Here is a 25,874-nt window from a genome sequence, read left to right as displayed (position 1 = left end):
TCAAATGGAGAAAGGGAAATGTCGAGGTGTTTTCTGGAGAACGGGGTTCACAATGGCGATCGCAAGTTATCGTCAGGCGACTGGGGTTCAAATGGAGAATGGGGTTCATTATTTTGGCAAACAAGATGTTGGGGTTCAAATGCAGTGATCCGGGATCATTTGCGCGAAAGAAGATTTCGGGGTTCAAGAAAAGAGAAAAGGATTATCAGTTAGAAAAGAAATTTCGGGGTTCAAGAAAAAGCATTAAAGAGATGATAATCCCCAGCGGATGTGGTGTTCAGGCCATGGTTATCCCTGCGTTACCATTTATTTTGGTACCCAGGTCGACGTTTCTGTTTCGGTGATCAGGCCGGCTTTCTCCGTACCAGACGGATTTTTCTTTCAGAGATTGTTCTTTGCCGATTCTGACAGGCATTGTTAATTATTTTCCCATCAGAGTGCAAATTGTTCGTCTGTTCTTGGTATTCAATCACTCTTCATCCTGATCATCTGAAAGCCGAGGCTATTCATATCGACAGGTTCACAGTGGATTGAATAGGGGCAGCTGTAACACCTCAAAATTTGCCCTCCTCTTCTTTAAAAAAAAAAAAAAAAAAAATTTGCAGGCTATGAGCCGACCTATGGTCGACCATAAGGGTCAGCGCATGGACCACGGGTCAGCGCATAGCAGGCTATGAGCCGACCTATGGTCGACCGCTCGTGCGAAAACTCAGTTTTCTGAGTATTTTCCACTGTGTGAAGCTGTTTTTTTGGTTGTTAAGTTAGTTATTTTCCAAATTTTGTTCACACACCTTATTTTCACTTAATCACAATAAACCAATTGCTAATTGCACTTTCAGTATGATTAGTACAGCATATAAATACCATAATCATAACTGTTTCTCCTAATCACAAAATCACAATTTCAGATCTAACAGAATTTCCCTCCAATTCTCTCCAAATTCTCCAAAACTTTTTTCACATTTTTCATCATTTCTCATTGAATTCTTCATCAATTTTGCTCATTCTTGTTGGATCTATCCTCTACAAGTGTTGGTGAAGGACTGTTTCACAAGATCAAGGCCATAGCATTGCAGAATCGTGACTGTTGAAAGCAAGCTCATCCATGGTATTTTGTTGATTCTTCAAACTGGAGCATAGTTGAGCTAAGGCATTCATTCCATTCAACTTCCACATCATTGATCTTCATCTGTTTTGGCATTTTGGACCTTGAAGAGCGCGAATTCATCAACTGCATCATCACAAGGTCAGATCTCGATTTCAATGATTCTCAAAATCTTGATGTGGTTTAGGTAGATCTTGTGATGTAGAACACGATGCAACTTGTATCATTGATTTTCGTTAGGTTTTGAGTGAGATATCACGATTTGAACTTTGACCTAGGAAACTATTTTCGCTCGATCCCGTTGATATGTTGAGAGTTAGGTCAAATGCTTGCCATATCCATGATGTACGTGATTAGACGGTTCCATTGATATATGATTTGCTCATTTTGGTTGAAGTTTGTTCATGACGAATTTTCTGGAATTTGTTTGATGTTCTTGATGAAGAACACGATGCAGAACGTGTTTGATCCATATGTTTCCATTCCGTTTTGAATTTTCTGTTTCCCGCTAGCCTAGGCCAATCATAGCGCGCCACTTCATTTATTTAAGCGCTGCGTTTTGGCTTCGCTTCTCAGAATTACAAAATTGCCATTATCCAATATTAATTCATTTCATTTCATTTCTTTTTTCATTTTTCATTTCATTTTGATTCACGATCTTCAAAAAATCATAAGTTCCTCATTTCTTGTCCAAATTTGATGAGACTTTTTGCATTATTCTCCTTGTGATGTGTAGTTTTTTATGGTGATTTTTATTATTTTTGTGCACGTGTGAAAAAATAAATTGCTTAGGGATTGTTTGGATGTGTTCAATTTGTATATGCTTTGCCATTTCACTCATAAAATGATGATGCTTCCATATAAATGCTTGAAATTTTTTGTGCATGTTCTAGACTCTTTGCTGGTGATTTTGATGTATAGTTTGCAGTTTTTGGATCCCTGGTTGATGAGATATGAATTTTTGATTAGAGGTGTGACAATTTGTGTCACACCATGCTTTGTGAACTTCATGATTTTATTTGATGTGCTTGTGGATATTGGATTGAGCCAAATTTTTGCATGATTGAGCATATGGATGTTAAGAACATATGAGATTTTTTCTGGAATTATTGCTTGCATTTCCTATTTGATTGGAATTTTTCCCTCTGTTTGGTCATTTGTTGATTTTTTGTGACACATGTTGGCATTTGCTTTGTGAAATTCTGGTCATTAATTGGATTAGTGTGAAATTTGGTATGAGCATTGTAGACACATTATAGGTCATTGTGGTTTTGATCCCATTCATTTATCATATGTTGTCACTGTTTTATGATTGATGGAAGTTGATGATTGTTTTGATGACTTGTGTTGGCTTGCTTGAACTTGTCTGAACTTTATGAATTTAATTTCCATACTTCCTCTGGTCCAAATAGCATGAAATTTGATATGATGCTCATTCAGTGTGTTCTGTTTAGGCTTGAATTTTTGTGGAATTTATTGAGCTGTTTTGATAATGATTTGATGGTGATCATTCTGTTTGGTCCTTTGAGGTTGCAAATTGCATGTTTTGTGCCTTTTCTTTCATGAAATGATGATGATGAATGATATGAGCATGGGACCAATGGGATTTGTTTCTAATTTGTTTGATTGTGATTTTGGTTAATTTTCACTTACTGTTTTGTATTTTCCATCTCCTTTTGGCCCTAGGCTTGTCCTAGTGGTCTTGTTTCTCACTTTTGAGTTGTGTTTCAGGTTGAGATGCAAATGCTTTAAGGAGAAAAATGCAAGTTGATTAAATTGAGTTTGGTTGCTTGTTGTGAACTAACTTGTGTGTTTTGTAGGATGCTTGGCTCACTTGCTTTGAGCTTGTGCTTGGCTCACTTGAGTTGATTGTGCTTTGCACATTGCATTGTCTGATTATACATTGTCTGTTGGTTCTTAACTTGTCTGTGTTGACTTTGTGACTTGAATACTGACTGTATTAGATTGATTTCAGGTACCATAGTCGCTTTAGTTCTTTAAGAACTTGTTGTGCTGCTGCTTGGTTGTATAAACCAATTGAGGTAGACTCTCTTGTCTCCATGTAGTCTGGAAGACCTGGCTTGTTATTTAGCCAGGCAACTGTCTGAAGTCCTCCTTAAGAGGCGATGTTTGTGATTGTTTACTTTTGTCCCCAAGCAGGTAAAGACCTTGATTAAGGCAATTGGCGGAACCCAAGGGATGTGCAATCCATCCCCCGCTATTCTGTTGAGTCGTCCCTCTGCTCACACCACTGTGTTGATGCATTGGGACATTAACCCAAGATCTTGTACATTTGTACAGTCGAGTCAGAGTCTTGAGTATAGAAGGGTTCCCACTTTTTGGACCCACACTCCTTTGTCTGAAGCTCTCCCTGGCCAGGGATAAGAGCTGTGAAGTCTCATCTTCACCCACCTTTCATCTGCTTCACCCTGACTCTCAATGTTAGGGTTAAGAGCGAACACTACCCTGTACAGTTGTGTTGCTTTTGCAACTTAACCCTTGATTGAGCCACCTTGTCTGGATATAGCGTGTGCTAACTGTGAATGCTTGCTTTGTTTTGTTTATGCTTGCATGCTGTGCTTTTTCCTGGTTAGGATTAGCTTGCTGTTGTGCAAGTAGATAGAAACCATAACATAGGGCAATGATGCATGATAACACCTAGGCTCGAGTCCAGCTCCCTAGTAATGTGTCTCCCTTTGTATCTGGTTAGAATTTCTTTCCCGTTCAGGGGAACTACGTCACCCTGATCCTCATACCAGATGAGGTACGTAGGCAGGAGACCGTGCGAGGTCTCTCCGGGCACTTTTTTTTTCTTTTTTGTGTGTGTTTGCTTGACAGCTGCTAGGCTCGAGTTCCCGACTCCCTAGTAGCTTGTTTGCTTGTTAACCCTCTTGTGTGTCAGGATATGGATGTAAGCCCAACGATTGGCCGTCCGTATCCTGAGTGTGTTTGTTTGGTTCGGAAGCCGATGTAAGTCCAGCGATTAGCATTCGGGTTCCAGGTTTGCCTGTGTTTGTGTGTGTCCTGTTTGGCGTGCGTGAGCCGAACTACGGCAGCTCTGATTCTCATTCCGGACGAGATACGTAGGCATAGGATGCGATATCCTAGCGAGCCCTCTCCTCTTTTCCTCCACCTGTGCTGTCTTCGGTGTGTGTGTGTGATGTTTTGTTTAGCAACCTTAACCTATCTTTTGAGCGTGGATCCCGTCGAGTACGACGGACGTGAGGGGTGCTAATACCTTCCCCTTGCGTAACCGACTCCCGATCCCATTCTCTTTGGTCGCGAGACCATGCTTTTCCCAGGTTTACTTCGAGCGTTTCCTTTCCCTCTTTGGGATAAATAACGCACGGTGGCGGCTCTGTGTTGTTTTTATTTCAGCCCGCCGGTTGTTTTTCGCGGATGCGACAGCTGGCGACTCTGCTGGGGATCTATAGATGTTGACCTGTGTTGGTCCATCTTCCCTAAGCGAGTCTCTCCTAGCGTTCTAGGATAGTTTAGGTTACTTGTGCCACTTTATTTATTGCATTTATTATTCTGACTGTGTATATATTTGCATAAATATTTGCATGCATCATACTATCATGTTGCCGTCCTCTGTGCAGGTGGTTCCTCTGTTTTGGGGTGGGTGTTCTGAGTGGGGCTAAAACCCAGGCCCGAGTATACACCTAGGATTAGTGTGGTCTCACGTTTCTCACATGCCGGTTGGGCATGCTGTTGCGACGTGACATACCACAAGCCGGATGAGGTTCATCTGAGAGTGCTCTTCCTCAGTGGGGTTTTCCACTTTGGTTGGGTTACCTCTTTTGAGCTATTGACTTCGGTGACCGATCTTTCCCGGATCTTTGGTTTAGACGATCTCAAGGGAGCTACAATGGCACACCCGAAAGGGCAAACCCATTGAGTATCTCTGCCCGATTGTCGAGACTATTATCCGCCTTAGGATGACCTGATTAGAATTTACCTGTGAGGGGAGGGTGATTCTTACAGATGCATGTTCAGATGGTGACTTTGATGGTGATTGATGGTTCCGTTGATCAGAGTCCTATTTATGAGTCGGATTTATGGGCATTTCTTGCCGAGACGCCGGAGTACTGTCCGTGTTATTTATCAGTGGGGATCCGTTTATTTCAGGATTCCCCGGGCCGATTCAGAGATTTTGTGGTTATCTGCTTAGAGATTGTTTGATGATGAGGATGATGTATCTTTCAGTTCCGTTTATTTCGGAACCCTTAAGTTGGATTTGTGGTTACATATTCCCTCAGATGGTTGTGATCAGTTCAGAGATCAGGGCTCAGTACAACAGATGATCAGATGACTTGTTGGATGGCACAGTGCATTGCATTCACTGTTGCTGCTTTGAAGCCTAGTGGAGGCATAGCAAAGGCAGGCACCTGCTTCCATTGCGGTAAGCCCGGACACTGGAAGAGAAACTGCCCAAAGTACTTGGAAGATGACAAAATCTCCATTCACAGGAAAAGGTGAAAGAGCGAATGATCTTTTGGGCCTAATACATACTGATGTATGTGGACCACTGAACATACCAGCCAGAGGAGGTTTTCAGTACTTCATCACATTCACTGATGATTTCAGTAGATATGGTTATGTGTATTTAATGAAACACAAACCAGAGTCCTTTGAAAAGTTCAAGGAATTCAAGAATGAAGTACAAAACTAACTAGGTAAGAATATTAGCACTCTTCGATCAGATCGAGGTGGTGAGTATTTAGGCCTAGAGTTTGATGACCATCTGAAAGAGTGTGGGATACTATCCCAACTTACTCCTCCTAGAACACCCCAATGGAATGGTGTATTTGAGAGAAGAAATCGAACCATGTTGGACATGGTCCGATCCATGATGAGTCACACTGATCTTCCAAACTCCTTTTGGGGACATGCACTATTGACAGCAACTTACACACTTAACCATATTCCATCCAAAAAGGTTAAGAAGACACCATATGAGATATGGAGTGGTAAGAAACCACATATGTCTTACATAAAGATTTGGGGTTGCGAGGTTTATGTGAAACGACAAATTTCAACTAAGCTTGAGCCTAAATCTGACAAATGCTTATTTGTGGGGTATCCTAAAGAAACAAGAGGGTATTACTTCTACAATCCTTCTGAGGGCAAAGTGTTTGTCGCTCGAACTGGAGTTTTCCTAGAAAAGGATTTTATTTCCAAAGGAACCAGTGGGAGGAAAGTAGAGCTTGAAGAAATTCAAGAATCACAAAGCATCGACACACATATGGAGGAATTGGAGCAGGAAACACAAGTAGTTGTGTAAGAGCAACCTGCTCAAGTAGAACAAGACCAGCGTAGGTCAGGCAGGATATGTCACCTACCTGAGATATATGGATCAAGGTGATGTATTACTCATGGATCAAGATGAGCCTGTGACCTACTCATGGAATCTTCGTTTTGATGAAACAGTAAAACAATATGGATTCATCAAGAACGAAGATGAGCCTTGTGTCTACAAGAAGGTTAGTGGGAGCATGATTGTATTCCTGGTATTATATGTAAATGACATATTACTTATTGGAAACGATATCCCTACCCTGCGACAAGTAAAGTCTTGGTTGGGGAAATGATTTTCTACGAAGGACCTAGGTGAAGCAGCCTATATATTAGGAATCAGAATCTATAGAGATAGATCATAAAATGCTTGGCCTAAGTCAGAATACATAGACAAGGTGCTAAGACGCTTTAATATGAATGATTCCAATGGTTATGTGTTTTGCTGAAATGGTGGGGCTGTGAGCTTGAAAAGTTCAAAGCAAGATACAGTTGCTGATTCTACAACTGAGGCCGAGTATATTGCTGTCTCAAATGCAGAAAAGGGAGGTGTTTGGATCAAAAAGTTCATTAGTGAACTTGGCATAGTCCCTAGCATTGTGGATCCCATTGGTCTCTATTATGATAACAATGGTGCTATCGCACAAGCTAAGGAGCCTGGTCTCACCGACGATCCAAACACATACTTAGGCGTTATCATCTCATTCGAGAGATAATAGATAGAGGAGATGTGAAAATATGCAGAGTACCTACACTTGACAATATTGTTGACCCACTGACAAAGCCTCTTGCGCAGCAGAAGCATGATGGCCATACTAGATCAATGGGCATACGGGGTATGCCTGATTGGCTCTAGTGCTAGTGGGAGATTGTTGGTGTAAGCCCTAGAGGCCAATACTTTTTGGTACTTGTATCGAATTATTTATTAATAATAAAAGGCATTTTCTTTATTATGGTTGATTAATAAAGTCCCTGGAATAGATAGTCCGTTTAATGTATTAAGTGTGACTTAATCATGAGAACACATTAAACATAAGGACACTATTCTTAAAGTATCCGTAGTCGAGCTTTAGTGTGAAGTGGAATAACATTAAAGCATTAAGACTATTATGTTTGTAGACTGATGATCACATCTCATGGATCATGGATAAAGAGTTATCAAGTCTTAAACATAGGTATGAATATTAGGAGTAATATTTATACCGGATTGACCCGCTATGAGAATACTATATAGAAAGTTATGCAAAGTGTCATAAGTTATTCTCATGGTGATAATGGTGTATACCACTCTTCGACCTGAAACCATTATGGACCCTAGATGTAGAGTCGAGTGCATTATTGCTTATCCAACATTGTCCGTAACTGGATAACCATAAAGACAGTTGATGGGTACTCCACGAAGCATGCTGAGGGACATGAGTGACCTAGATGGAATTTGCCCATCCTGCATAACAGGATAAATGTCTATGGGCCCAATATTGAACTGGACAAGGATGACACGGTCTATGCCTTGTGCTCAATATAGACATAAGGGCAAAAGGGTAATTATACACATAAGTATTATCACAAAAGGTTTTGTCAGATCACATGACATTTTCGTGTCTTGGGTAGCAGTGATGTGTTGCTAGATACCGCTCACTGTTTATTATGTTAAATGCGTGATTTAATATAATTGCCAATGTCACGAAAACCTACAGGGTCACACACAAATGACGGATTGATGAGAGATAGAGTAACTAAGGAATACCGTAAGGTACGGGGCCCTTAAGTGAATTATAGAACATCGTAAGGTATGGTGTACTTGAGTAGAATACGAATAATGGTAAGGTACCATGGGCTTAAGTGATTTTGGGCATATTATAAGATATGGGCCAAAATACACTTAAGTGGGCTTTTTAGCTTAAAGCCCACACAAGTGGTTCTATAAATAGAACCCTTGTGCAGAAGCATTCATCGCGGTTGCATTGTTTTCGTTTTTCTCTCTCTCTCTCTCTCTCTCTCTCTCACTCAAAGCCTTCATTCGTACCAGCTAGCACTGAGACTGAAGGAATCCGTTCGTGTGGACTGAGTAGAGACGTTGTCATCATTCAACGTTCGTGATCGCTCCGTGGATCTGCATCAATGGTTTTGATCGTCACAAGAGATCTGCACCAAAGGTTTCAATCGTCACAAGAGGTAAATATTCTATCACTGATCATGACCATTCGTAAGGATCTCTAAAGGAGAAAATGTTATTTCCGCTGCGTTTTGGACCGCAAATTCTCCTTCAGTCTATGTCTCAGAAGGACAAAGAGACATTCAAGAATATGCCCAGAGATGGAGGGAGTTGGTTGCTCAGATTAGTCCACCTCTGGAAGAAAAGGAGATGACCAAGATTTTCTTAAAGACGCTGAGTTCATTTTACTATGAATGAATGATCGCAAGTGCCCCAAATGATTTTACCGACATGGTGAATATGGGGATGGGATTGGAAGAATGAGTCTGTGAAGGACGTCTATCCAAAGATGAAGCGTCAACAAGCAAGAACTACGGTGGGAGCTTCTCCGAGAAGAAGGAAGGAGAGACTAATACAGTATCAGCTGGGAGGCCTCATGTGAGGAAAAATTCTCAGTCATGTCAACATCAACATCAAGTCTCATCAGTAATTCCAGTCTTTTCCAACAATTCAACCAATCAATCAGTTCCTATTCATCAACAACAACATCAACAACAACCGCAACAATGTACCAACTACAACAAAAACAAAAACAATCATCATCAAAATTTTGAAAGGAAGAAGGTCTCTTTTGACCCTATTCCTATGACATATGCAGAGTTGTACCCGTATTTGGTCGTTAAGAATCTTATCCAGCCAAGGAACCCGCCACAAATTCCTGAGCCATTGCCATGGTGGTTCAAACCTGAATAACATTGTGCTTTTCACCAGGGAGCTCTTGGTCATGATATTGAGAATTGTTATCGCCTGAAGTACAAAGTTCAAAAGCTGGTCAAGAGTAGTATGGTGTCCTTTAAGGACAAAGCGTCGAATGTGAAAGCTAACCCGTTGCTTGCTCATGGTAACGCTTCTGTAAACATGGTGGATGGTTGTTCAGAGAATTTCAGAGTATTTGATGTGCGTCATATCCGCAGGTCCCTGGTGGAGATCCACAAAGACTTATACATGGTGAGCCATTGTGAACATGACCATGAAGGTTGTGTTATTTGTAGCGTTAATCCTTGTGGTTGTGTAATTGTCAAAAGAGATATTCAAAGGTTGATGGATGAGAATGTTATCCAGGTTCAGCAGTCAAGGTATATGGGAGATGATGTGAACATCATTGTGCTAGTGTTCAAGACCCCTGAGCGGGAAGTCATTCAATTCGATAGCAGCAACAACAATAATGTCAACTGATTAGTATCATCGTTAGTTATACGGTTAGCGGGCCCTATCCCCTATGCATTCGATAAAGCTATGCCATATCAGTACAATGCCACCATGATTGAAAAGGGTCAAGAGGTTCCTCTCCCAGTTGCATATTCAGTGGTGAATATTACGGATGTAGTGAAGGTGACCCGTAGTGGTCATGTGTTCAGTCCAGTTTTTCCAAAGATTGTGGAAGATGTTTCCGTAGGGAAGAAGGCAGAGATTCCTGCAGTTAATCCAGTTAGTTATCCAACGTGTCATTCTAGTGAGTCCAGCAAGTTGAAGACTAATGATGATGGTGAGGTGTTACATCTGATTAAGAGGAGAGAATTCAATGTTGTGGAGTAGTTGCTTCAAACACCGTCAAATATTTCCATGTTGTCATTATTGATGAATTCAGAGGCATACAGAGAAGCCTTGCAGAGGGTGTTGGAACAAGCTTATGTGTAACACGATGTTACTATGGATAAGTTTGACCATATTTTCGCCAACATTACCTCCGGTAACAATATGAGATTTTGTGATGAAGAACTTCCCGAGGAAGGTAGAAATCACAATTTGGCGCTTCACATTTCAATGAATTGTAAAGAGGATGTTTTGTCCAACATATTGGTTGATACTGGGTCATTATTGAATATGTTGCCGAAATCAGCTCTAGTAAGACTTTCCTATCAAGGTTCCCCAATGAGGTACAGTGGCGTAGTTGTTAAGGTGTTTGGTGGTTCTCGGAAAATCGTCATTGGAGAAGTGAACCTTCCAATTAAGATAGGTCTGAGTGATTTTAAAATTACTTTTCAGGTAATGGATATTCACCAGGCATACAATTGTTTATTGGGAAGGCCTTGGATCCATGAAGTTGGCGATGTGACGTCTACTTTGCATCAAAAGCTGAAATTTGTGAAGAACAACAAGCTTGTCGTTATGGATTGAGAGAAAACATTGTTAGTAAGCCATTTGTCATCCTTTACTTATATAGATGCTGAGGAGGAAGTTGGAACGCGTTTCAAGCTTGCTCCATTGCTGATGAATTGAAGAAGGCTGGGGCACCCATGTCTTCTCTAAAGGATGCAAAATAGATTGTTAAAACTGGTAGCATCGATAAATGGGGTTGTGTCATAGAAGTCGTTGAAAACAAGAATAGAGTAGGGCTAGGATTTCAGCAAGGGCCATTCAACGGCAATGTCAAGGCTATGTAAGAAGTTTTCCACAGTGGAGGGTTCATTCACAAGGATGATCAACACTCAGCTGTCATTATTAAAGACAGTGGTGATGAAGACGAGGCTTGCGCCAACTTTGTAACGCACGGCCAGACTTGCAACAATTAGGTTGTTGTTGATGTTCCTATTGTTATGCATTGCTTGAAGTAATTTATTGATTTTATTATTTTAAAAAAAAATCCTTCTTCTGTGCCTAAGGGAGAAGACAAACATTGTTGGGCATTTTCTTATTATCATCAATAAAAGACAATTTTATTCATCCACATATATGTTGTTTATATTTACTTTTTGCTTTTTTTGAAAATGGTAATCACAAAAAAACATAAATAAATAATAATCTTTCCATCTGCATAATAATTTTTTGCACTCCACTTCTCTAAAATCAAAATATCAAATCATTATGCAGGTCGATTCTCAAACCCATTGAATGTAATGATCCTACTCCCTTTCCAAACTTTGATTTCCCTGTGTTTGAAGTTGAGGAAGAGAATGATGATGAAGAAGTATCTGATGAGTTATCCCGTTTGCTTGAGCACGAGGAAAAAGCCATTCAGCCGTTTGAAGAGAAGATTAAATTAATCAACTTGGGTTCCGATGATGATGTGAAGGAAGTCAAGATTGGGTCTCAAACTGTGTCCAAAAGCTAAGAAGGGGTTGGTTGATCTTCTTCTAGAATATTCAGATGTGTTTTCTTGGTCCTATCAAGACATGTCTGGTTTGAATTCTGAGATTGTAGAGCATAGATTGTCGTTGAAGCCAGAATGCCCGCAGGTCAAGCATAAGTTGAGAAGAACTCATCCTGATATGGCAGTGAAGATCAAAGAGGAAGTGCAGAAGCAAATTGATGTTGGTTTTCCTTGTTACTTCCGAGTATCCACATTGGGTGGCCAATATTGTGCCAGTTCTTAAGAAGGATGGAAAAGTCCGCATGTGTGTTGATTATAGAGATTTTGAATAAAGCCAGTCTGGAAGATGATTTTCCTCTACCAGACATTGATATGTTGATAGATAACACGATTAAATTCAATGTCTTTTCGTTTATGTAAGGATTTTCCGGTTATAATCAGATCAAGATGGCACCCGAAGATATGAAGAAGACCACATTCATTACACCTTGGGGAACATTATGTTATCGAGTTATGCCCTTCGGTTTAAAGAATGTTGGTGCAACATACCAGAGAGATATGACCACTCTTTTTCATGATATGATACATAAATAGATTGAAGTTTATGTTGATGATATGATTGCTAAATCAAGTGATGAAGAAGAGCATGTTGAGCATTTGTTGAAGTTATTCCAGTGTTTGAGGAAGTATAAACTCAGCTTGAATCCTAATAAATGTACTTTTGGTGTTCGTTCCGGTAAGTTGTTGGGTTTCATTGTTAGCGAGAAGGGTATTAAGGTTGCTCTTTCCAAGGTCAAAGCAATAAAAGAGGTGCATGTGCCCAAAACTTAGAAGCAAGTCAGAGGTTTTCTCGGACGCTTGAACTATATTTCGAGATTTATATGCACATGACTCCCATATATGCGCCCATATTCAAGCTACTTCAGAAAGATCAGTCTTGTGATTGGACCGAGGATTTCCAGAAAGCTTTTGATAGTATCAAAGAATATCTACTTGAGCCTCCGATTTTGTCTCCGCCTGTTGAAGGGAGACCATTGATCATGCATTTAGCTATGCTTGAAGAGAGTATGGGTTGTGTTCTTAGTCAACAAGATGAATTTGGGAAGAAGGAATATGAAATTTACTACCTCAGTAAGAAGTTCCCCGACTGTGAGACTCGATATTCTATGCTTGAGAAGACATGTTGCACATTGGCTTGGGCTGCTAAGCGTCAACGTCGGTATATGTTGAATCATACTACTTGGTTGATATCCAAAATGGATCCAATCAAGTACATTTTTGAGAAGCCTGCTTTAACTAGGAGAATCTCCTGTTGGCAGATGTTGTTATCCGAGTACGATATTGAATACCGATCTCAAAAGGCTATTAAAGGTAGTGTCTTGGCTGACCATTTGGCTCACCAACCTATATAAGATTACCAGTCAGTGCAATATGATTTTACTGATGAAGAGATTTGTACTTGAAGATGAAAGATTGTGATGAACGATTGCTTGAAGAAGGGCCAGAGCCTAGTTCTGGTTGGAGCATGGTATTTGATGGAGCTGTTAACTCATATGGTAATGGCATTGGGGCAGTGATTATTACTCCTCAAGGCACTCATTTTCCGTTTACAGCTAGATTGACCTTCAACTGTACAAACAATATGACTGAGTATGAAGCTTGTATTATGGGGCTTGAAGAGTCCATTGATCTCAGAATTAAATATCTTGATGTCTATGGAGATTCAGCTTTGGTTGTGAATCATATCAAAGGTTAATGGGAGACGAATCAACCCGGTTTGATACCCTATAGAGATTATACAAGGAGGATTTCAAATTCTTTACAGAGGTTGAGTTTCATCATATCCCTCGAGATGAAAACCGGATGGCAGATGCTCTTGCAACTTTAGCTTCAATGATTATGGTAAAATTTTGGAATGAAGTTCCCAATTTTACTGTAATGCATCTTGATAGGCCAGCTCATGTATTTGGTGTTGAAGAAGTCAAAGATGAAAAGCCATGGTATTATGATATTAAATGTTTTCTCCAAAGTCAGATTTACTCGTCTGGGGAATCTTTGAAAGATAAGAAGACTTTGAGAAGATTAGCTGGTAACTTATACCTGAATGATGATGTCCTTTATAAGATAAATTTCGATATGGTTTTGCTCAGATGCATGGATAGACACAAAACAAACATGTTGATGACTGAAGTTCATGAAGGTTCCTTTGGTACTTATTCCAATGGACATGCTATGGCAAATAAAATATTGAGAGCAAATTACTATTGGCTGACAATAGAATCTGATTGTTGCAAGTTTGTGAAGAAATGCCACAAGTGTTAAATTTATGCAGGTAAGATTCATGTTCCTCCGACACTGTTGAATGTCATTTCCTCTCCATGGCCTTTCTCCATGTGGGGAATTGATATGATTGGTACGGTTGAGCCTAGAGCTTCGAACATACATCGTTTCATTTTCGTGGCTATTGATTACTTCACAAAGTGGGTTGAAGCGGCATCATATGCAAATGTGACCAAGCAGGTGGTGGTCTGATTTATCAAGAATCAGATTATATGTCGATATGGTGTGCCAAGCAAGATCATTACTGATAATGGATCGAACTTTAACAATAATTTGGTGGAATACCTTTGAAAAGATTTCAAGATTACACATCATAATTCTTCTCCCTACAGACCCAAGATGAATGGGGTTGTTGAAGCTGCGAACAAGAACATTGAGAAGATCATTCAGAAGATGGTTGTGACGTACAAAGATTGGCATGAAATGCTCCCATTTGCTTTGCATGGGTACTGTACATACCTCCGCACTTCAATAGGGGCAACCCCTTTCTCTCTTGTTTATGGCCAAGTTGACAAAAGCTGAATAGTGTCAGACCAGATATGACCAACTGAATTTAATTAAAGAGAAGAGATTGACTGCCATGTGTCATGGTTAGTTATATCAGCAAAGAATGAAGAACGATTTTGATAAGAAGGTTAAGCCTCGTGTGTTCAGAGGAGGTGACCTTGTGCTCAAGAAGATCTTATCTTTCAAATTTGATGCTAGGGGCAAATGTACTCCTAATTATGAAGGCCCATATGTTGTTAAGAGAGCCTTCTCAGGCGGTGCATTGATTCTTACAACTATGGATGGTGAGGAGTTCACTCGTCGTGTGAATGTCGCTGCAGTCAAGAAATACTTCGCATAAAAAAGAAAAGAATAACTCGCTAAGTTGAAAACCCGAAAGGGCGACTTAGGCAAAAATGAGTGTCTCGATGGATTAAAAACCCGAAAGGGAGGTCCAGGAAAAAGTTAGAGACGTAAAAATAGAAAATCTCTCCTGGTAGATTGAGTATCCCACCTTGGGGCAATCTAGGCAAAAATTAGGGATTATGGCAAGTAACTGCATTTGGCTAGTCCTGATCATTGAAAGCAGTTTTGAGCAGTCATTTGATTCTGATTCATCATTCTCAACCGAAGGAAAACATACTGGATTTCAAAGTTGGTAGGGAAAGTAGTGATCATTGTAATCAATGTAGCCTTTTTTCCATGTAAATTACCATTTTCAAAATTTGTAAAGATCCATGGAGTCGCGCCATTTGCGGACTACCATTCTATTAAATAAAGTTGAACTTTTATCCAATTATTTCTATTCTTATTTATTTCTGTTTTAAAATTGAATTTTTATAATGATAATTTTGAAATAAATAAATCAACGAATAATCATTTTTTAAAATAATAAGGCATTTACTTTAAGAGTAATCGATTTCAAAAAGGAATGTCAACAACAATCTCAAGGACGATAAGTCTTGATGTGGAAGCATTTGTTGGTCTTCCCCGAGCATTTTGTGACTTTATCCTCCCCAACAGTTCATCATTCATTCCTAACATGGTTGATAAATTTCTTCCTGAGTAATTTACCATCCCCAATAGCGTTGGTGGATGGTTTTTCTTCCCCAACCGAGCTGATGATTTGTCCCCTTTGCAATTCATCTTTCCCTAGCCGAGACGTTCATGTTTTTACATTTCCCAGTTTGTGACTTGGAGAATGAACTCTGGATTATCTTTGGTCTCCAGATCCCCCAACACATTTACTTGTGTATCACATAGCCGTGACAGCTTCTCCCCTGCGTGAGTCGGCAGATCGGGTTGATATTGTTGTGCCTTAGAATTGGTTTATTTATCAATCCCCAAGAAGAATCTGATGATTATTGAAATTTTTATGGTCTTTGATTTGGTCTGGCATATCATTGTATCCCTAGCAAAATCTCCACGGAGATGTTTTTATTGATAGAATCCCTAGTAGAGTGTCTGGTTCTCCTCACTCAGAGTTTTATCTCTTGTTTGTGACTTGAGACCCCATTGGATTTCCGCCTTCTGATAGAAGCTCTTTCCCCGGAAGTGCTTGGTTATGAGAAGTATTAGTGGTCTCCCCTGCAAGGTTGTCTCCCATTTGATATGGTGGTGACTTAAAATTCCCTGTAGCATTGACTTGTTAGGATCCTCAGCAGATCCCTCTTTATCCTCAACGTTTTGGTTTGGATGCATGATTCTCCATGTCTTTCCCCAACCAAAGTTGAACTCATTTTGAGTAGGATTTATATCCTCGATGATTTATTTTCATCCCAAACAAGTTCTCCAGTTGGTGCTCCATCTTGTTGAGATTAGCCAAACATCTAGTTATGCTGATCCAGAACTGCGTTATTTGTATTCTTTATGCTCGTTTGTCGGCATAATCATATACACAATCATGCATATACATGCATAAAAACACATCATCAGATATCTCATTTGAGCATTTTTATCACATTGATATTTCTTCTGATCCCCTGCCTTGGTGATATTATCTCCCCATGCAGATTTTGGGTGTGCCTGTCCTCCTTCAATTATAGAGTGTCAGCCCCTTAAGCAGAAAAAGTTTATCTTTTATCCTTTCCCCATTGAGTTATTTCCTCGTAGATGATTATTATTTGAGTTTCATCCCCCGGTTCATTATCTAAATAGAACCACTCCCCTTGAGTTATGTCCTTATTGGGGATGAGTCTTGTTTGACCGTTTCTTTCTAGTTCTTACCTAGATAGATCTTTTGGTCCCCCGAACATTTATTTATCAGTAACTTGTAATATTCTTCTTGGTGTTGATTACTTTTACCCAGTAACCGGTAAAAGGTAATTTACTTAATTATATTTCTCCAGCGGATTCGTTTTCGTTTCCTCAGCAAGTTTATCCTTGATATGTTCATCTTAACCGATGATGGATATTCTTCCCATTTGGTATTCTACCCAGTAAAAAGGTAGTTGTAATCCCTATTTTTCCCAGAAGAGTTCATCCTTGATATGTTCACTTTAACCGATGACAAATTGTCTCTTTCTTCGGTCTTCTACCCAATAACTGATAGTTGTAATTCCTACTTGCGGTATTCTACCAAGTAAATGGTAGATATAAATCCTATTCTCCCCTATGAGTCTATCCTTGATATGTTCATTTTAACCAGTGATGGATTTTCTCTTTTCCTTGGTCTTCTATCCCCACAGATAGTTGTAAAACCTATTTTTCTGGCAGTTTATCCTTGATATGTTCACTCTAAGCGGTGATGGATATTCTTCCTTTGAGTTTATCCTTGATATGTTCACTTTAACCAGTGACAAATGCTCTCTCTTTGGTTTGTTTCCCAGTAACAGGCAGTTGTAAATCCTATTTGATTTCTTTCCTTAGTAGGTCATTCTTACCTAGTAACCGGTAATGAATATGCCTCATTTTTCTTAGCGAGTCATCCTTGATATGTTTACCCTAACCGATAACGAATGTCCCTCTGTTCGAGTGTATTATCTTTTTACCCAGTAACCGGTAGTAGATAATACATCTCTTTTACTCCTATGTTGAAGTCTTTTTTCTTCCCCAATTGAGTTTGGTTTCGTATTTCTTTGAGAAATTGAATCCCCTTTTTGCGTGAGTACCTCAGCTTTGTTCTGATTTCCGCATTTTCCCAGCGGGTGTTGCTTGTTGTATTGGTGTTATCCAAATACATGCAGGTTTCCTTTCTCCCCAGTCTGAGTCTTTCGATTGATTTATTTTATTGGAAATCACCCCGTGCTTCCAGCTGTTTTCAAGTTGTAGCCTGACCTACACATAACTTTTTTCCCCAAAGTCTATATCTCCCCAGTGAGTTTTCCTTATGGAATATAGTATGCTCCTGTGGATTTTCAATTTCTCTGGATTCTTTTCCTTTGTGGCAACATATTCCCCATAAAGATTATTTTTACATTCATAACATATGCATCATGAGGCCTCTTAGGGACCAAAATTTGTTTCTAGATGTTGTTATTTAAGTCCATTCTAGTGAGTGGATATGAAGATTTAAACCTTCACATCCTCAGCTAGAATGTCCTTAAATAGGGGCAGCTGTAAGACCCTAATTTTGACCCTAAGATCCCTCATGATATCTCATCATTTGCATTGGCTTTGGGATCACACTTTGGCATCCTCCTTACCCCTCATTCATTGGGTTTGCATTCGGAGAGATCATCAAGAACATTTATGATTGTATCATACTTTATTTTATTTTGTTTACTAACCAAAAAACCAAAAATATGTCTATGTATATCTTTGTTTCTTTTGTAGGTAGTTTGTACATCCATATGTGCCCTATCAAGCTCACAACTAGGGTTTGAGACCCTCAATGCAAAGGGATCAATCCAAAAATAGTCCACATTGGTTAAAAATATCATATATGGATCCCCATGTTCTTAATTTTACAATTTGATCAAGAATTCATCAAGAGTTAGAAGCTTGTTTGCCTTGGAAGCCCTAATTCATCTGGGTATCTTGTATGACTTCCTCAACAAGTTTATTCAAAAATTGCTCAAAGATATCAAGGGATACTTCATTTTCCATCACCTTAAGCATATGTGACCCTCCATGAGTCCCAAAGATCAAAAGAACTTCAAGTTTGCAAGTTGGTTCAAAGAAGTTGACCAGAGAAAGTCAACTTGTCAAAACTAAGATTCCCTAGACCCTATCTCCTACAATTGTTGTCATATGAAAATGATTCCAAGATAAAAATTATGCCTTATGAAATTACAAACAACTTTCATGTTGGCATCAAAAGCTAAGTTTGCTTGTAAAGTCATTTTTTATGGTGAAAGATTATAGGTCATTTTGTTTGAGCCCTGGTTAGGAGGTCAACTTCCAAGAGCCATAACTTGCTCAATTTTTATGACATTAAGGCCATCAAAGTTTCATGATCAATTTCAAGATGTCTTATCCAACTTTTATTCTTTTAAAAATGTAAATTAAACTTTAAAGGGAATGTACTAAAAGGAAACATTATGGTCATTTTGGGTCATTACCATTGAAAAAGCAATTTTCCTCAACTTCTAAAATCCATAACTCCATCATAACAAATCCAAATGATGTCAAATTTATGACCAAATTCAATAGGAATTAAATATCAATAACTTTGGTGAAGAACGCATTTTCATTTGTGAAATTCTGGCGTAGTCAAAGTTCAGATGTTCTACTCCAAGTCATGACATCTGATCCAACATTGTTACTAATACAGCAAGACAGTTAGACAAATTAAAACCCAGTACTAATCTGCACACATTCACCGATGTCACGACATCTACTACTATATCACCATAGAATGGAAGAACTCCCAGTTCTGTCTAGGGGTGGCAAAACGGGCTCGGCCCGCTGGACATGCCCGTTTTGCCCGCACTTTTATGCGGGGTGGGCCAAGGATTTAGGCTCTCACCCTCAAACGTGTCCGCCCCGCCCCGCCCCGTTTTTTTCGCGGGCTTTTGCGGGCACGTGTATTTACATAAATTTTTGCGTTTTTAGGCTTAAATAGTGCAGTGCCCGCGGGCTTTCCCCGCCCCGCCCTCACTTTTTTGCGGGGCGGGTCAAAGTTTTAGGCCCACATCTTCAACTATGACCGCCCCGCCCCGCCCCGTTTTTTTGCGGGCTTTTGCGGGGCGGGCCTAAACGGGGCGGGCATGCCCGTTTGCCACCCCTAGTTCTGTCCATCTGGTACAAAGACACAACAGAGATCAAACATAGCACTTACTTCTGTTGAGCCTGCACAGTTCTCAGCATGAGGTCTCAACATTGATTTGACCATCACCTGTTACAGCATCACAGTTAGCTGTAGTGTAAAAGATCAACCAGGCTATACTTCAGTATCTGCTTACAGAGATAACTGTCATAACATCCAATTAGACATATAGACAATGAGCCATATGCCAGGTCTGTTATCCTCCTGAAAAACAGACTGTAATACATACTGAACTTTTACATTGCAGCACTTGGGCCTTGTACTTGTATTTCCTAAAATTAAGGTTAAGCAGGTTAACCTAATTTCCACATATTAGGGTGCTAACAAATAGGCTATTTGTTAGGTTCATTAATTGTAGCTCAGTTGTTAGTTTCCTGGATTTTAGATAAGCTGTTAGATTCATGAAGAATAGCCTGAGAAAAATGCTGTAACAGACAAACTAATCATCCTACAATTTAGCACATGCTGTCAAGAATGAATGTCACAACATTCAGTTTGACGTCCAGATCATAGACCATATGTTAGGTCTGTTATTCTCCTGAAAACAGACTGTACTGAATGTTGTACTGTACAAGACCAACCAGTCTATTATTCAGTACATGCTGTCAATGATGAATGTCATAACATTCTGTTTGACATTCAGACAGTAGGCTGTGTACCAGGTATGTTATTCTCTTAACAAACAGACTGAAATACATATTGAGTTATAACAGACAGGATTATAACGTGCAGAAGGTAAAAACACAAGTAATTGTTAACCCAGTTCGGTACAACATCACCTACTCTGGGGGCATACCAAGCCAGGAAGAAGATCCACTATCAGCAGTATTAATTCAGAGTTAAACTCCCCCGTTTACAACTCTTCACTTAATCCCTACCCAATGTAATCTATACCTAGGAACTCCTAGATAGAAACCACCAGTTTCCATTCCTATCACTACAATTACAATGTTATGCTAAACAACTTGAACTTGCTTCACAACTTCGTTCAAGACCATAACAACTCTTACCTATAGGCTCTGAGTTTCAAATAATCTCATGCTTTGAGCACTGAGAAACACATGGTAACCTTCCCACAGGTTAGGAGGTTTACCACACATACACCCCTAATTTTACATGGTTTGAGGCTTATGAAACCTAGGTTACAATCTGCTATTTATAACCTAAACACCCAACTGGATTTGGGCCTTCAGAAATCGCAGCAAGCTTCTCTTTTGCTGTTACAAACCCAGCAGAAAACTTCTGCTACAATCAAGGTCTTCAACCTTTTAGTTCCTAAAATATCTCCATATTTAGAAACTATATATTCACCAAATATTCTGATTGAGTCTTCAAGACCTCCATAAATAACGCCACATAGGATTCTAACTAATCCCAGAATATTGAATCAGTTAACATATAGCAGAATTAACTAATTCAGTTTTATACACAGGCGCAATGTCACAGTCACGATGTTATGACATCCTACATGACATGTTGGTCCAGATGTTGAACTTCTTCAACCCAACATATTAAAACAACTGAGGTGATTATATTATTTGTTTTACAAAATTAATGCCAATCCTAAGGTACTAACAATCTCCCCCTTTGGCAAATTTTAGCTAAAACAAATAAACATTACACTAGACACCACATTCCAATATGGGTCTGCACTTCCTCTTTGTCATTGTCAGCACCATCATGAACACCAACTTTGGTGTACATGAAGAAGAAGTTGTACTAGAATCAGCTGCATCACAACCCTTCCCCTCAACCCTAGAGCTTCCTGAAGAATATGTAATGCTGAGTACATAGATAATGTAACTCAGATCACAAGACACAATTGTCCTCTTAACTCAGATCACGAGACACAAGTGATATACCCAGTTAGTGACTTTTGTGCCTGAAGCCAACTTCTGCTCGCTACCATATTTTGATTGCTTCTGGTACATTCTTAGGACAATGTTTCTCTCCCCCTTTTTAGCTAAACATTTATAACTGAAACCTTCACAAAACCAGATCCAGGCGTAGTATGCCCAAATCTTAACAAACCCCATGGTTTAGAGGGAATGGAATGTCGCTCTTGTGAGAAGAGGAGTGCTAATACATCCTTTAAATAGGCCAGACCGTGCTTAGGAGTTAACGGTAGGAGTAAATGCTTGGTCAAGATCCATAAATATTTGCTGAGAATCAGTCAGAGAATCACCAACAATATCTCAGACTATCTTTGAATACCTTTTATAGTTATTGACTGTTTCTTTTCAGAAACAACAGTTCCAATGCATGTAGATTATTCCATATATGTTGTCAGACACGTTGCAAGCGATGTCGTACCTCCAGTGGTGGCTTGACATCTGGCACCACTATAGCTGTAACATTCAGTAGATCGTTACTCCCCCTGTACCACACAACTGTAACACTCAGGCTTATTATAATGAGACACACCACATCCATATTTCCTCATGACTGTAAGATTCAGAAGGAAATAACAGTATTGTCCAAGGCAATGTCATGACATCCGGTTAGACATTCTTCTGCTCACTCAGCCTTGACACACACCATATCATCCCAATAACTAACAAGGTGCCATACCTTGTTATCTGAGAACACATAGACCACAAGCTTGATGATTACTTGCAGCTCAAAGACAGAACTCCCCCTGTCATGAACAACCAACTTTCCTCTTGAAACATGGAGATCGCACATGAACATATCCAACACCCCAAAGTTGGACCTTCACATACTTCCTGATTCAAAGAGAACCCATACCACTTGATGAATGGAAAACATAAGACGCATCTTCATGTCTTCAAGAGCACTCCCTCTATTCAACCTTCTTGGCTGAACACATCCACACTTTGTGTCAATCTCTCTTCTAACCAGAACAGAAAGCCACTTCACAAAATGTTCTAACATAAGTTAGGATATCCTTCACAACATAACAAAGAACCCCATCTGATAATCTTCAGATATCACTGAGTCACCAGCTTGATCCAAAAGAACCCAGACACAAATTGGGACATATACATTCTCATCTCATTACAAGAGATAATCTTCCATAGATAGCTCAGAACTTCTACCACAAGCTCCAAGAGATGAATATAAAACACCTCATTTTGTCTTCAACTTACTACTTTTCTACTCAAAAGTAATTTGTCTCAGACTTTCCTCAAGAATAATCAGCTGCCATAAGTTGATCATCTTGATTCTTCGAACTCACTTCTGAGATAGGCCAAATGCCACTGGTTGATTACCTCCTTCATGAATCCTCATATGAAAAAGTCAAATGTCACTTTTTGACCTCTCCACATTTATCAGACTTCTCCCAAAGATATTCTAGCGTACCAAGTGAGACTTGAACTTCAAGCTACATGTTAAACAACACTTAGATTCTCTAAGACATGAACATGTAACATCCTCTCCATCCAGCAACTCCAGAGAACTGCAATGAGAACAATCTTTTTGAAGTACCCAATCTACAACTCTGTAGACTCTTCTATCTTAAGTTGATGTGCCACTTTACCAACTAAGATTCTGATGTTGAACCAAATGTCACAACATTGTGTTTTAACATCCAGCTGTTGAATTCAACTCCTTCTTCTGCCACTTAAAAAAAACTTCCTCCCTACACAGAACAAGAGTTCAACACTCTCATAGACTTGATTGTGGAACCAAGTTTGAGTAAACAACCTTCATCCTGCAGGTTTGCAGTTAAGTCATCCAAGCTCACACCTTGATGAATCCTTGCTTCTTCTCCAAAGACATCAGACACTCTGATGCATGAGTCTTCAAAAGGACCAGTTAGAAACTAACCCTTCAGCTATACCAAGGATTCCACTTCCTAAAGCAAGGCTGTTTCCATGATGTCAAGAATGCTGCCACTTGTTCTTAACTCCACAGTGTGCATTAGCCAATTCACTTCCTTACCTAGATCAGAAATAAACTGAACCAAGTAGCCACCATCAAGACTATGATGTCTTCTTCTTCTTGTACACACCAAGGCTGACCGTGTTTCTTGCCAGGAAACCTTTTCAGAGATCATATGCTTTTGCTGCCACCAAAGAGATAGATCACAAACCAATGTACTATCCTTCCTGTGATTCTGCACAGGGTCTTGAAGAAGAGATGTTCAAACATCTTTAAGAACATCAGTTATCTTGAGCTCCAAGGATAATCAATTAAATACTTGTACTTGGCACAAGTAGACATTGATCTTAAATCCTTTCCCAATTATCCTTTCAGATACTTACACCATAAGAATACTTTGAAAATACTCTTCTTGTGTCAACATCTTCTGCTTGTGAGCATCTCAACAGTTTTGAGAATCTTTCCAGATTAGATTCACCCTTAGGAATGAGAGAGATGAATCCTTCCTTGCGAATGTGTCACACACCAACCAGACCCCATGTGACACAGGTCAACAGCCAACCAGACCCTAGGCTGACCAAAAGTGAGGAGGTTAACCAAAACTCCCCCTCAAATTAACAATCATGGAAACTCCACACCAATATCCATGCATTGTACACAAATGTCTCAACATGACATACACCATCCCTACCAGTGGCAACTCACTCTATGAGTTATACCTATACATACTCCAATCACACCAATCAGACTCCAGCTGACCATAAGTACCAGTGAAAAAATAACAACACCCGTCAATAGTAGATATGCATTGCCAGAGCATACTACCTCAACCAACCTCTGAGTTTTCATATTCTCACTCCTTGAAAGAACTGCCACTTCTGAGCGTGGTGTTTGAATAACAAGATTCGTGGTCCCAATCCTCTTAAATGAAATAGCAATCAGGTTACCCCATTATTGACTTCTAACATCCAGGGGACTTGTATTCCAACACAACATAGTACTTCAGGGAACAACTATCCAACCCTGATCAATCTACAGGAATAAGACAAACAACAGGAAATTGCACAATGTCACATCTCAACCAGCTCCATTTCTAGAGACCAGACTTCTAAAAGTGACCTTCTTGAGCACACACACAGTTGACCCTACCATTGTCAACTTAGCACACACATATGTCTCCTCTTCCAGGTTAGGAGTAGGTTCCAAACAAAAGTATCCCTTTGTTTGACACCAAAAAACATCTGCTCTTCAACCAGTAGATGCATACTTGTTGAACAACATGTTCTAACATCACATAGAACATTAGTTCCACCTCCTTGGAACAAACCCTCCTCAAAAGTCTTCAAGGTCTTCATACACACTACCCAAGAGAGTAAAAGAATCAGTGATCAGGTGATTCTTACCATCCTGAAGTGAGAGCGTCATGATGAGTGGACTTGAGGAGACTCAAGTATCTTTGACATCTTCAGTAGATTATGATGAAATCTTGAATACAACAGCCTTTCATCCACATGAGGGGAAACTACATCATAGCATGAGTTTTGCCAGGTATTATGCAGCGGAAATCATAATACAACTCAACCTATGAACACACACTTCACCAGATCAGCCTCCAAGAACATACCACGTTTGAATATGATTCAATACTAGCACAGCTGTCCCATACAAAGGCCAATTGCCAACCTCCAGAGACAGGTACACACAGTTCCTGTCATGAATAGTCCATCCACCTACTTCAAGGGACCATTCAGGGAAATCACAGAACCTTCCACAGGTTCCAGCATCAGCACTAACATAACCCCTTGCAAGATACCAGAAAGTATCACCCATGGATCTCATCCAGAAACTGAACAGGATGCCTGCTCTGATACCAATTGAAATTCTAGCGTAGTTAGAGTTCAGATGTTCTACTCCAAGTCATGACATCTGATCCAACATTGTTACTAATACAACAAGACAATTAGACAAATTAAAACCCAGTACTAATCTGCACACATTCACCGATGTCACGACATCTGCTACTATATCACCATAGAATGGAAGAACTCCCAGTTCTGTCCATCTGGTACAAAGACACAACAGAGATCAAACATAACACTTACTTCTGTTGAGCCTGCACAGTTCTCAGCATGAGGTCTCAACATTGATTTGACCATCACCTGTTACAGCATCACAGTTAGCTGTACTGTAAAAGATCAACCAGGCTATACTTCAGTATCTGCTTACAGAGATAACTGTCATAACATCCAATTAGACATATAGATAATGGGCCATATGCCAGGTCTGTTATCCTCCTGAAAAACAGACTGAAATACATACTGAACTTTTACATTGCAGCACTTGG

This window comes from Lathyrus oleraceus, chromosome 4 (genome assembly GCF_024323335.1).
Source record: "Lathyrus oleraceus cultivar Zhongwan6 chromosome 4, CAAS_Psat_ZW6_1.0, whole genome shotgun sequence".
NCBI lineage: Eukaryota > Viridiplantae > Streptophyta > Magnoliopsida > Fabales > Fabaceae > Lathyrus > Lathyrus oleraceus.
The sequence above is the reverse complement of the archived record's forward strand: the minus strand, read 5'-3'. Positions refer to the sequence as shown.